The following is a 14,732-nucleotide window of genomic DNA, read 5'->3' as shown; positions in this document are numbered from 1 at the left end:
AATTAATCTCACTGGAGATACTGTGTGGAGTACAGGCCATTAAGTAAAGTTCAGACAGTGTAAATCTGGATTTTTACAAATTAATTCTCTGTACAGAATCTGCAGCTTTCATCTGAAATATAATGGCATCTTTGTCCCGAGAGAAGTACACAAAGATTGGCATGTACATATTTTTTTATACTTACTTTTACACCTCGAAGTACTTTTTAAATATTCCGTTAGCCACGCAGATGACGTCCACATCAAAGAAGATGCCCTATACATGCAATGTACTACAAGTAAAATCTGGGTTGCAAGAGTGGCACAGGCAAAGAGAAAAGACCCTAACATAAAAAAAGAAATGAGAACAAAGGGGGTGTCATGTAATTATCTCCATCACTGCATTCATTTCAGTTTGTCACTCATATTTACATATTTGCTTTCTACAGCTTTTACTTTTATCTGTTATTATAAATTCATACAGATCAGTGAGGAAGTATTTTACGCTGTGCTCAATTTTGTGTTGTCATATTTACATATTTACAAATAAGGTGCCATAAGAAGAAAAATAGCGATTGCAAACCTGCAAAATGTAATTATTATTTTAGTCTCCATTTTTGGCATCTTAAAATTCTAACCAGAGATAATGTCTGCAAAACCTGTTTAGATACGAGTCTTACACATAATGCTTCAATTTTATTTCACTTAATGTAATTTGGTGCAGTTTTTGATAAGTAATATAAATAGTAGAAAAAAAATTATAAAGCGATACAAATCACAACTAGAACATTTTAACTGTATAAAAGTAGTGACAAATAGACCTAAAGAGAGGAACTTTGAAACAGGGCTATGAAGTATGGTACATCATACAGTAAATAGAGGACTGAATGTTTGCCATAGATGCCTCTGGTTGTGCGTACTCTTTCACATAGATGTATAAAGTATGTATAAAAGCAAATGCAGGCAGTGAAACACAAATGCAGCATAATATTCAGAGACTTTGTTGGTGGAGATGGTAGCTCCCCCGCAACTTTTCAGTTAACCAGTAAGTGGCCCTTTCTAGTCCTTCTCTTATCTCTGGATAAAGTGAATCAGTAGGGCTGGCTGAGCAGTCAAAGCAGAGAGGCAGGAAAGCACCTGGCCTTACTCGGCTATCTGATTAGAAGAGGTTGCAGGCCAAGCTGAACCAGACCAGGCCAGTCACTGGCAGCAGCAGGACAGATATGGAGTAAAATAAACTAAAGCAGGCTCATTCTATTGCACCATGGCCTCCCTTAGAGGGAGCAGGCTCAAATCAAAGCAATGCCACAGCACAGACCAACCTTATCAAGCCAGGAGACAAGAATGAAGGCTGCAGTAGAGAAAACTGCAGCTTCACTGGGTCAGAGCACTTGATTGGTGTTCTCTGAAGCATGCGTTTAATGATTAAGAAGTTATTATCTACGGTGTCCCCAAGCTCCCAAATTGGCTTACGAATAAGAGTCCTCTGACCGAAGTATTTCAACTTAAAGTGGCGTGAATGCTGAGAGTGAGAGCAGAGGCATAGGAGAGAGACTTTTGTATGCACAGAAACACAACACGACTTTAGGCTGTGTTATGCTTTTATTTACATTGATAAAAATGTAAGAAGATTAAAAACGAAGATTACAGATTTTACATCACTGCAGCCCACGTCATGCACCTGAAATTTCATAATAAAGCATAATACAAAAGCATAATACAAACCTAATTCTTGTGTTCAGTTGAAGCAATGCATAACTGTTACCGCCCCAGGCTTTTTGTGGGGTTTAGTGTGTGTGTGCTTTGTTTTTCAGGAGTGTCCTGTATGATGCAAGAGACTTTTGGAAATGCAGGACACCAGGCAAGTGTTCTGCATTTCTATTTCAACCACACCTTCTGAGGCCTTTTTCCTGTGACCATTTCTGCACCACCTCAATGCCACAGCACCCCCATTTGGTCATGGTCATGGTTTCATTTGAGGTTATTATTAGAGACAGACTGATCAAAATATCGTATAGTACCGATACCAATGCATGATCAATACTAGCGCAATAGGATACTTTGTTTGTAGCCTTGAACTTGAGGATGCAGCCCACCAAACTGTGTTAAATGAAAAAAATATACCTCCAATATGCACTATGAAAAACATGAATGTTTTTGTGATGACTGTAACATCTATTTTATTTACAGCCTTCAGCACATTTAAATATCAGAAGGTGACCCACTGTGCTTTAGAGACAGACATGTTTAGATTCCAAGTCTACAAAAACACAACAAAATCCAGTTTAAAATACATGAAAAGCCTAAAGATTTATTTTTCCACTATTGGTATGGTAATACTGGACCTGTCTTTACTTGGTATAAGATCAGTGCCAACATTTACAGAACCACACAGCACTAGTTATTATCTTGGTTTGGTTTTTGCACAACTATCATATGCCACATATTTGCCAACTCATCCATGCACCGCTTTACACCACTGACACGGACTTACACACATCATGATCATCATAATAAACCCTTAGTAATCCCTATTCAATTAGTGGCGTGACTCTGTCCTTTGTTGCGGCCTACACGTTAACAATGACACATATGCTACACGCAGACATTGTGCACATTTGGAGGCAGCATCTTAACATTACTGAGGATTAATTAATTATTTAAATGATCAACAGTGTAATCACTACAAATGGAAAAACACGAAGAGACACATCCTGCAAGCCATCACTTCTAAAGAAAGCACCAGGCTAATTCATGATCTGGTGTTGGATCCATGATGCTCATTAGTTATTTATAGTAAGGAACACTGCTCTTCACTGGCAATCAAATCAGTACAGAAAGGCCTGAAAACAGAGGCATGTTGTACAGACAGAAAGTGTTTGTTTTTACAGTCTTAATGCAGTCCTGAATGCAAGCATGTTCATGACACCCATGAGTCCCATTAACCCATTTCTGTTCCTATTTGGGAATAAAAATGCCCCCTGTTAACCTGGCTGTTTGAAAATATGTGCTATAACAAAAACAAAAGTAAAGAGGGTCCTGTATAAATCCATAGGTCCTGTTGTGAGGAGCTCAACAGAGTCCAAAGAGTAAAAGGTTATTTGAGCCATACAGCTGTCAGATATGACCTCTGAATTGGGACACAAAAAAGGAAAGAGGGAATACATCTTACTTTTGTTGGATGTATTTATTATCAAAACACTTTTTAAAATTTAAAAATCCATACTAAATACAGTAGATTATAGAATTCTACAAAGGATCTTGGCGTATAAAAAAGATAACAAATGGGACACAACAGTTTTGCTCTTAAAGAGTTAAAGCTGACAAATGTGTTTTGTGTATTTACACTGGCAAGGACTTTGCACAGCCATCTCTAAGTGAAACATAAATTGAACATGTTACTTAACTCTTTCATCACCTGTTGACACGTTTATCTGCCTTGTCTTATTTGCCACCTGTATGGCACGCTCACGAGGCCACACCCTGTTACACAACCTCTGGCAGTGTGGTGCATAAATAATTTGGTGGGACTTGTGAATGAACTAGTGCTTTGGAGTAAACAAACATTGTTTTGTTTTTTTCACCTTCACATCACATGTCAATGAAAGAATTGTACAACTGTACTGTAAATACAGAGGTGAAAACCTCAGGAATTCATATATTCCTTTGGGGTCATGTTTAAAATGCTGCTTCTGAACAATACCAGCTGTATCTTATGAGCTCCTGAAGTTACGTGCTGCTGTTTTTTTAAAAATTTGACTAGCCACTTCTTAGACACGCCTGTCTTTTGATGATTCATAATTTCCAGAGGTCCTTGTTGTGGCTGATTTAATATCAACTGCTTTGAATGTGGCTAAAGCTAAGCTATTCCAAGTGTGATGCGTGAAGTGCAACAGATTATGAAATACAAAGGCCAGCTGTAAAACGAAAAAAAAAAGCATAGAAAAATGACAAGGTATAAAGCCCCCTTTCAAATCATTCACCTCACTGTATCTCTCTCTCTGCTAAACGTGCACAGACAGATGTTAAAAGGTGTTGATGGATGTCCTCAGAGCAGCAGTCATTCATCTTCATAGATCCCTTTCTTTTGAAGGACTGGTGTCAGAACACTAGCTCCTAATGGATGACTTGTTCAGACATGTCTGTGCTGGTGTCTCTCACCTTGTTTTCTATCTATAACTGTTTGCAGTCGCTTGTAAATCTGGCCGACTCCACCTTCAAAAAATGTGCCTATAGTTTGAGCATACAACATGTCTTGAAATGCATAAATCTTAGCTGAAGTGGTGGTTTGTAGCAAACACACTGGATTTGTATATTGATAACAGCTGTTGTCTGAAAATAAGTCTAATGTTTTTAGGTTGTATTATACTGTGAATGGTGTTAATAACCTCTGAATAGCTCCTCTTAAACAGTACAGATAACATAAAGGTGTAACAATGTCCAATAATCCAAGAGACAGGATATTAAGGGAGGGGGAAATAAACAAAAAAATGCATTTCAAAGAATTAGCAATGGCTGATTTGGAGGCAGGCAATAACGTCTAAGTGTTGTATCAAGGATCAAGGATCACTATATACTGTATGTGAGCTGGAACGACATAAAACAGTGGTGTCTGTGTAGCAACCATAAATGTCCCTTGTTAGAAAAGCATTTAGGTAAAGGTAAATGCCCACTATTTGTCACACAGCGGTGGCTCTGTTGTAGTTATTTTCTAATATTGCAGAAATGGTGCTTGAGAGAATCATGGAAATCTAAGGGAGACGCAGCAGTGGTGTGTTACTATTTAAAACAGCCACATAAAGGTACTACGTGCAAGTGCATATAAGAATTTTATATTTTATTATATGAAATTGCAGTTTATTTAACATGTTTCCTTATATTGCATTTTTATTCATCTACTTATTTTTCCACCATGATCCAAAAGCACTAGGATTTTCATTCTGGGTAATAATATATACCTCCCGCCCCATGTTTCTATATTGCTGTTGAACAGACACACCACATGGTTGATGCTGAATTGTCAATCATTGCATGTCGGAAAGTGTCAGTGGTAATTTCCACGTGTGTTATTAGGCATTTTGCACTGACTGTTTATATTTGAAATAAATTTGTTGATATCATTGATCACATTTCCAACACAGGTGTTTGATAAATTAATAAAAAATCTATATGAAGAGTCAAATTAAGGTGTGGGAGCAATTGTATAAATTTCAAGCTTAAATTATACAGTGACGAGGGGTGGATCTACATGTGGGCCCTCTTGCCTCAGCCCCCCCCCCCCCCCCCCCCCAAACACACACACGTAAAATTTTCTAGATCCGCAGCTGACAGTGACCCATTGTGGGGCCTAGATGGAAAAGAGATGATACCCCATCAGGAAAGATTTTCTTTATTAAAGGATAAATGTATCCACACAGAACAGCTTTCTAATTGTTTGCAGTGTCTGTGTCAGTGGCAGCTGAATGTCCCCTGCATTATAACTAAACCACTGAATCCTTTCACTGTCTACTGTTTCACTGAAAGGCACTGTAATGTACACAGACTGCGGCAATATACATAATTCTTGTATAGATAATTTTTTTCTTTCTTTTATTTATTGTTAATGCTTGTCTTTGTTTGCATACCATGGGCCGGGTGAACAATGTTTTTCTGTATATGTCCTGTACATATGGCAGAAATAACAATAAAGCTGACTTTAACTTTTTGTTTTGGTTCTGTGTATGATATGTCACAATATCACAGAAACAGATTAGATAGTGAAATCCCTCGTTTCTTTATGTGTTGCTAGCCTTTTACTGCCTTTTATTAACATATGTATGGAAACACACATGGAAATATGTAGGTCAAGAAAAGAGTTTGTACTGTTTACTTGAAAGTAAATATTTGGTATGACCACCTTTATCTTCAACACAGCATGAACCCTCTTAGGCAAGCGTTCTTGTAATTTCTTTAAGTAGTCGTCAGTCATAGTTCTCCAATCTCCTTGAAGGACATTCTCCTCTGCTGTGTGTTACAGATGGCTGTATAGCCACTCACTTGTATACCTCTCTTCTGACTTCCTCAGATTTGAACCAAACATTTCAAATGTGGATTCATCACTCCATGAGGCCTGTGGCCCCTGACTTTCGGGCCAGTTCTTGTGTAATTTGGCATACCTCAGCCTTTTCTCCTCATTTCTCTTCCTCAGAAATTGGCTTCTTGACAGCCACACTTCGATTGAGACCTTCTTGATGAGGCTTTGGAAAACTAAAGGGCAAGATGTATCTCTTGGGTCTTGTGTCAGGTCTTTGCTGGATTTATTTTTCTATTTCTAAGCTGTCTGTTATGTGTAGACACAACCCTGAATCTCCCTTGAATTAGTCGCCTTTTTCATACTCGAATGATTTACTATTCGAGTATGAAATTGTATTAGGTGGCTTACAAATAAACATTCCTCTGAAAATGGCCAGGTACAACTACTAGACTGAAACTGAAAATCCCAAAGAAAGACTGCACAAAACCTCCAGAAAGCCTGAAGAGTTATTGCGCAATACCACATTAAAAATTACAAGAAAGTCTGGCTCCTTGGGAGAAATGAAGAAATGACAGGTGGCTCAAGACTTTTGCACAGCACTGTAAAGACTATACAGCCGCAAACCATTTTTGCCTTTTAAGATTACCTGTTGAAAATCATTTAGGCTTAAGCATGACATGCCTGAGGTCTGAAACTGTGTGACCAGTGGGTTGCGAAACTGTGAAATCGGATTTTCCTCGCGTCCCTGAAGGCGTCAGCTCCCCTCTGCTGGGATGTTCAGTGCCCTCCCTGTCCCCGCTGCTGCTGCCTGCTGCCCAGGCTGGCTGCTGGGCTCGGGATGACGCCACCTCTCGCTCCGCCCCGGCGCAAACTCGCTCCCTGCGTTCATTTCATTCCTCTTCTCATTCCGAGCATTCTTCGCATCTCTGTCAGTGCGCGAAGCGATTCACCTACACCTTCCTGGCTGGCCCAGAAACATCAGAATAACTTGACATAGTATTCAAAATACCCAGTAACATTACATTACCAAAAGAAAGGGGCAATTTTATATGAGATATCAATTACGAGGTAAGTTTCAATGGTAGTTACAGGCATTCAAAGTGGGTTGTAGACTTCAGTTCATTTGGGGAGGAGGGGGGTGGGTTAGTTTACGTATTTCTTTCTCTTTTTTTGGAAATGCTGCACAGTGTATTAAAAATGTTGGCTTTATTTAGTTGTTTAATATTTATCCCACAGCGTGAAGTAACGTTAGGTCGTCTGTTTCCTTCGCGGAGATAGATGGCCGCTGTTGCAACAGGGTGCTCACTTTGAACACTCACTGTTGTAGCCTATGGCTTTGACACAGCAGCGAAAATCTTTGACATTTTTCACATTTTTTGAAAAGAAGCCTGGTCATACGCCCCTATAAAAGCCTCGGAAGCCGTTTGCCCCCGTGTCAGATTGTCAGAAACTCGCAGTGGGATTCGGGATGAACTAAAAACACACTGCACGAATAACAGTTTTTGGACAAGATGACGGTTGAAAACGTTGCTGTTTTCCTCTCCGTAGTTGGCTCAGCCGGGAGTTGTTGGAGATTTCACCGGAGCATTTTCGGACCACCTCGAAGAAGAAAACACTGTGGCGAGACTTGTTGCTTCAACGCGTTTGACGGTGCTTTTTCGAATCGTCATCTAAGTTTTGTGTAAGTATTTTTTATTTTTATGTTATTTTTTTATTTTCAAAGGTTTGTTGGTGTGGTGCTCTCCATGTTGTCACTTTATCCGAGGAAACCGATTGCTGAACCGGAGGGGAAAGATTAACCCAAACTCCTTTTATTGTTTCATTTTGAGGGCTTCATTAAAGCTCCTCTGGAGAGCCCCAGGGCCAACCTATGCCTCCAAAACTACCAAGCTGAAAAAAATCTGTAATAATATGTAGTTTTTTGGTCACTTGAGCGCTTTACTGTGGTTTAAAATAGCCTTAAAAGGTCGCTTTTAATAATGAAAATTGTCTTTAAAAAGGATCTTGAATTAGCAGCTGGAGTTTGTGTACATTTATGGGGTTTCCTTTATTGTTGTCCCTTCCCTTCCTTTAATTTGGGAAATGCCTGCTCAGCTAAAACTGCAGGCCAGCTGGAGGAGTTTTACTCCTTACAATGATTTCATCCACTTAACTTTTTCTGGACTTCCCTGGATGGGAACACGGCCCTTATACAGAGAAAGCGATGAGAATTAGATCAAAGCTTTCATTATCTTAGGTTCAAGTTGCACTAAAATACTTTGATTTGTTTCCACTTTGTTGTCTACTCAGCATTTGGTGGTCTGAGGACAAACTGGTCCTCAGACCACAGTTGACACAACTCTGATAGTGTTGACACAAGTCAGTGAAGGTGCTTCTACTGTAATAATTTTGCAGAAATTTCTAATTTATTCTCTCGTGAGATCTCCAGCCCTTTTTGTGTCTCACTTCTCTTGACATCACTTGGCTTCAGTAGTATTTTATGATCAGCTTTAGGAAAATAACGAAGCAATTGCCTCCTGAAAAAGCTAATTTTGTCAAAGTAGCTGATTTGTATTATTGTAAGCTTTGCAGGAGAGGCGACAACTGAGAAAATGGGTGAAAAAAAACCTGCCAAAGCTTTAAAAATAGCTTGTTGAACAAAATCCACTTTCCATCACTACTGCTACTACTGCTACTACAAGTTTCTGGCTGAAGCACTTACAGCCTCCCACCTCTTTCCACCTTTTCCACTATTTAATGTGAAAGCAGCTGGTTATAACAAGCGCACATGCACTCTGCTTTTCGCAATGTAAAACAAGCATTTTCTCACAGCAAACTCGGTGTAACTTTTTGCAAAAAAAGGGCCGAAAACACACGGGAAAAAGAGACTGTTATTTATTAAATTAATCTAAAAGGGCTGCTATAATTTAATGGAAACAGTTTAAATGCAGTGAGGTGTAACACACACACACACACACACACACACACACACACACACACACACACACACACACACACACGTCACAGTATAAATCTGCTTGCTTGGAAGAAAAAAAATCTGGGATTGAAAAAGATGCTTTGTTTTCAGCTTATGCAACCAGTGGACCTGTTGGACGGAAGCCTGCATAACATTTGTGCAAGAATAGGATGTTGTCTTTGTTTGACCCAATGAAGCTTTACATATGAAACTGGCAGGTTTTAAACTCCCTTTTTGCTTTGAACCACCACAGTGCTGAGAAAGCAGTACCTGTTGATCGCTAGACTGCAGCACACAGCCAGGTTTTTCAGTGCATCAGCATCAGTCTATACTTTTTAAACATTTGGAATTAGCCCAGGAAGCATGTAAGGATTGTGTGGCTCATATTAAGGTGAAATTTAAGCAGATGCAGATAATTATCCTATTGAGAGTAGTGTTGTTTGGCTATATTGTCTTTGTTGCTCTCCGCTGCCTTATTGAGGTCAGAGGGTAGGACTGGACTGAAGAGAGTGTGGTCTATTTGCTGTGAAGTGAGGACAGAATAATGTGCTTTTGTCAAGCACAGTGGACAGGGTTACTTCTGGAGCAAAGTGAGACTCTTCTTTTCTTCTGTTGACCTTCAGAGAGCTGAATTTTGGCTGAGCACTTGTCACATCATCAGTCTACAAGAAACTATGACGTATATATGAATTCAAAAATTAAATTTTCCCTGTCGCTGATGAATGGTCTAGCTGAGCCTGGTGTCATGCATATACACAGTCTCCCATGAAGCCTTGATAGTGACGGAATATGACCGTAATTACTCATGACACTTGTACTTCAGCTATAACTGCAGTTACCTGTGGTGATCCAGCCTGCGAGGTTACGAGAGTGATGCAGAACAGAAAGGCCCTCTTCGCTAAAGAAGAAGCACCGGGTCTGCCTTTACTCACTGATACTACAATAATCAGTTCAGTTTGAGAATAATCTCAAATGCTTCCTGACTGTTTGGATTAATAGCACATTAAGCGATACAGTCACTGCTAATTGACTGCTGGAGAGAAGTTCCTGTGTACTCTGTGCCACAGAGCATCAATGTTTTTAGCTTCCTTGGATGCCATCTGATTTATAAATAGCTTTTATTAGAGTCCTAATGCAAACAGAGCCATAATCATACATTAGGTTACAAATGATCACGGATAGAGGTGGAAGATTGTATCGATGCAGTTTAGAAAAAGATTTACAAAAAGAGAGAGAGAGAGAGAGAGAGAGAGAGCTTGCATGCGAGTCATGTGGGGAAAAAGCGCCATGGCCGCAAGTTTGATGTCGGCATTTTGCAATGGCTTATTTTGATAAAGAAAAGGCTTTGGAATTGATAAGCTTGAAGGCTGGGGGATTCTGAAGGATGGACAGTTTGGAACCAGTTCACTGTTTCGGCACTCCCACATGTAGTCACGTAGTCCCAACCTGAATTCATGGTGATAGTTATTTGGTACCTCAGTGGCATTGACACAGTGTAATAACGATCAGCGTTTTTTTTTTTGTGTTATTTTTCGCAAAAAAATAGACTATGGCTTCCAGCAGTTGTTGTTTACTAGTGTGTGTGTGTGTGTGTGTGTGTGTGTGTGTGTTGTTGAGATAAAGGGTCATGTTTTGCAAATCCAAAGGAAAAAAAAAAAAGATTATCCATAGACGTAAATTTTGTCTTTTACATGCTCTCGTTCATGCTTGGGTGTTTTTTTTTTTTTTCTTTTTCGTTTTTTTTTGTATGTTTGTTTTTCCATTTGTATAAAGTACAGATGAAAAAGGGATACATGTAGAAACAACAGTGCAACGAGGCATGCTTTCTATTTGTGGCTGTGCAGATGCTCATGGGAATGCGATCACATTATGTGTCCCGTATTTTTAATTGAAATGCTAATACACACTATTATTATTATTTTTTTTGTTATGAAAATTCTAGGCTTGAAAAAGATCTCTGATCTGTAATTGAATCTAGACACGGAGATATTAATTGTGTAATTAGATGTGATGTGTGGCAGGAGTTGAATCGCATCAAAACATCAGCGTTTTCCATGGTCAAAACACCCTTTAAAAAGAGGATACTCCTGCAGGCTTCCAGACTGTGTGTGCCCTGAGGTAAACCCTGGTCTAGAAAGGGAATTTTAGAGTATGCGCTGCTGCTCAGCAGTTTGAGCAGGGCCCACTGAGGCCAGCGGAGAGTGCCACCAAAAAGGAAAAGCTGGCTCAAAGCCACTGACGTCATCTAAGTAAATCTGCTTCAGTACTGCAGCCATAAAATGACTGCCAGCTACCGAACGCACTTTGGCCCTGTCAACCACCTTAGTGCAACACAGTCCCCCCCGTTCCTTACTTATGGAAGGCTGTGTTTAAGTTTACTTACATTTTGCCGGAGTAGTAGCAGATGTCTGTTCATTCAAAAAGAACAAGGCAAGTCTCAGGCTTTGTAGTTTTAAATAAAGCACCAAATGATTGAGCTTCTCTCACCCTTTGAAGTCGTACCACTTTAATATTGCAGTCTTATAATGCTTACCATATGGCAATCTCAATTATTAGTTCTGGAAAAAGGCATTTAGAATTCACGGTGTCATAACCGCTCGTTATTGATGTGTTTCTTAGACACTTGGACTTTGTCTGGAGTTCTTATATGAAAGCAGGGGGAAAAAAAAGACAAATGAGCTCTGCTTCATGGTAAAACACAGACAAAAAGCAATATGTACTCTGAATCATTTCATGAGTCAGTTTCTGAAACCACTATAAACATTTTTTGCTCTTAACCGCAATGAAAGCAGGAAATCTCGGCTTCAACAACTTCCTTTCTCAGTGCCGACCATAGTAGTGGCAGTGGTGTTCGGCTTCTCCGCTAGTTGAAGGAAATCCATGGAACAAAGGCGCACTGTCACTTCATTTACTGAAACTGTGTATAATTTGTGGCATGTATTCAAATGTGGGTTATTTTGTTCATACTCCCCAGGTACCTCTTGTAATAAATTCTCACAAGACCTTTCCTCGATGGTCGCTGTAGTAGTGTCGTGACTGACACAGATCAGCCAGGCTTTTTCTGCCCTCGAGGTGCCCTGGATTCAGAGAAGGCACACGTAGATTGGAAGGCAAGCTCCCAACATTAATATGCGGGCTGTACCCGGTAAATTAGTTTGGAATCTGAGCCAGGATTCCAAGCAGTGGAGAGCAGTGCGGTCCAAACTTTTTGTGTGTGTGTGTGTCTGTTTAGTCTTTTGAATTGGCCCAAATAGTGGACATTTTCAACTAGGAGGTGTTTAATTGTAATTACATCATTAATACATGGAAGCGGGTTTATTAGCGAACAATACAGCTTTCAGTAAACCACGAGAAAGTATGTAGTGACAGTATTTTTAAACATAAATAAAGACAAGGTTAAACTCAAACTGTCTTAGTTCATGCCCTCACACCAAACCAAAGTAATACTCACATAAATGCAGCTGCATTAGAAACTCCCACCCCTGAGTAGTACAACCAATAGCTGGAATCAAATTACAGGGATATATATTCATATCTTACTGTAAAGTCCTCTGTTTTGACTCACTTTTCTCCAAGCTCTCGCCTTTTTTTTCCTACTACTGTTTGAAAGTGAAGCTAAACCAAACAGCTCCATTTGCCCTCGAACACCGTCAGTGAAATTGTCCTCCACTGCTGATTGTTGGTGGCGTCAGTTCAATCCCAGTTGTTGGAAATTTTTTCCTTGCTTTTAAATATTTGAAAACACAAAAACGCTGATTCGCCTGTATTCACATTGCATGGCAACAACTGCAAGATTTTTCTGACTTCGCACACTAGCCTGTTCTTGTTTTCTGGTGTACAAATATGGAAGACTGCATCTTACTGTAGTGTTTTCCTTGTAATAAGCAATGAAAGAAGTATAGATTTCTAAATGGTTTAGTCTAAGTGCATTAATCCTAGACATTTGTAAAGAACAAGAAAAATGTAACTTTTTAAAAAGAACATTTTAGGATGTAGCTAAATAAGAAAGTTAAGAAAACCTGACAAATTCCCACTGACGCAAAATCATAGCATCAAATAAAAAAACGTTTACCTGTTGAATACAATCTCTGTATGGATGGGGTTAATCTATCCATCCATTCAGTATCGTCGAGGAGATCGCCCATCCCAGCCGTCACAGGACAAAAGACTGTTGTAAAATTGAAAGACAGAACATTTGAGTTACATTTTTCTTGGCTTGTCAACACTTTCTATACCTTTTTGGACACCTTCATTGACAGGGGGAGTCCAGTGTGGTATACAAGAGTTGTCAAGGAGAGGAAAAAATGACAACAGAGAAAAAGGAGAAACGTATATAAGGGGACAAATGAAGACTGGAGATGCAGAAGAAAAGAGATGAAAGTCGGTGTGAATTGGCAGCGCCAAATGCAAATGGTGGCCTTCATGCTCATCACTGTGATTTGTTTTTTCATGCCCGTCCGCACGCGTCCTGGATGAGCCAGCAGCCAGCCCTCTGCCTGCTCTGCTCTCATAACTGTCAGGAGATCCTTTATCTGACGAACCTTTATTTACAGCTTTAATTTCCTGAGCTTTATGTGTTCCTCTCGCACTCCACACCACTCTGACATGGGTGTATGCCGTCTGGTATGCACTGCAAATTTTTGATAGGCAAATGTCCCCTGAGCTTTCATTACGTTTCGTGTCTGAATGGTAAATTGTGTTTTCTTTTTCCTTTTTGTTTATATGTAATGTTTTTGATATTACTGGCAGAGCAGGGATGTGTCCTCAGAAGGAGAGATTTTTGTCTCTGAGATTTACAGTCAATTTTCCCTCTGCTGTGCAAGTGGAAGACCTTTAGCGTTGCCTCTTTTCTCGGCTGACGACGCATCTGATGTTGTCCAGATCATGTTGTTGTTTTTACCTGTTTCACAGTCTGAGGCAGGTAGAGAGGGCTGCTCTGACAGAACCTGTAAATCAATCTCAAACAAAGATTGATCCCACAGTGGCCTGATGGTTGCTGGGTAGTGGGATGAAGACCTCAGATTTGAGAGAGATGATAGCAGACAGATTCACAGCACTTAAGCTTGGAAGTTCAAAGAGGCAAGAAATAAACACTGGGTCTTTGCCAATAACAGAGGGAGCATAAGAAAGCTTTGGAAATTGATATTATTTATTCTTTTTAAAAATGTTTTTTGAGACTTATCAATTAAACTTGAATGAAAACCCCACTCGGATTCTTTAATTATTTCGTAAGGTTGCCTTTAAATATTTTGATTCCTCCCTTTTTTCCGCTTAGAGTTTGGACTTGGGTTGCAACCCTTTAGTTGATTTGAAAGAACTTTGAACAGTCAGTGCATGCATCCACTTCACTTCGAGCTGGTTAGTTTTTATTTTAGTGTGTTTTGTATCTCAAGGTCCTCAAAGGCCTGCTGTGAAAGACTTCATTCCACAAACATGCCTTCTTCAAGGTAATTAATTTGTTTTTAATGACTGAATGTGGAATTTCAATAACGTCTGTCTTTGTAAATGTTCATAGTTAGTTGCGTGTTGCCTGGAATATTTTTAACATTGCTGTAATAATTACGCAGGGGCCAGAATATGTCTTCACAGCATGCTAAAAATGTTTTGAAATCACATGGTAATTATAGTTTTACACACTGTGGCCTTAGCTACTGTGGGCCATTATGGGGTGCACAAAAGTCATTCAGAGAATTATTATTGCACCCTCTGAGATAACGGCACAAAAGAACTCCACATGGAAAATTACATTTGAGACCTCTCATCTGCTATTTCATTACCTTGCTC

The 14,732-nt window shown here is 39.5% G+C and overlaps 2 protein-coding genes across 8 annotated transcripts in view; both read left to right on the top strand.

Annotated features, from left to right (window-relative positions):
- mical2a (microtubule associated monooxygenase, calponin and LIM domain containing 2a) overlaps window positions 1–4,809 on the top strand; it is a 59,320-nt gene extending 54,511 nt beyond the window's left edge. The window contains exon 24 of the mRNA XM_026168053.1: window positions 1,794–4,809. The gene's annotated coding sequence lies outside the window, so the exon portion shown is untranslated. The remainder of the gene's footprint in view (window positions 1–1,793) is intronic.
- A 1,942-nt stretch (window positions 4,810–6,751) lies between these two features.
- tead1b (TEA domain family member 1b) overlaps window positions 6,752–14,732 on the top strand; it is a 52,712-nt gene continuing 44,731 nt past the window's right edge. For 3 of the 7 annotated variants that reach the window (XM_026167942.1, XM_026167952.1, XM_026167935.1), the window contains exons 1-2: window positions 6,754–7,060; window positions 7,541–7,673. The gene's annotated coding sequence lies outside the window, so the exon portion shown is untranslated. Of the gene's footprint in view, window positions 7,061–7,540; window positions 7,674–14,732 lie in introns of all 7 variants that reach the window. The other 4 variants (XM_026167927.1, XM_026167918.1, XM_026167969.1 and 1 more) reach the window with 2 other exon arrangements.

This window comes from Astatotilapia calliptera, chromosome 1, assembly GCF_900246225.1.
Source record: "Astatotilapia calliptera chromosome 1, fAstCal1.2, whole genome shotgun sequence".
Classification (NCBI taxonomy): domain Eukaryota; kingdom Metazoa; phylum Chordata; class Actinopteri; order Cichliformes; family Cichlidae; genus Astatotilapia; species Astatotilapia calliptera.
The sequence above is the reverse complement of the archived record's forward strand: the minus strand, read 5'-3'. Positions and strand labels throughout refer to the sequence as shown.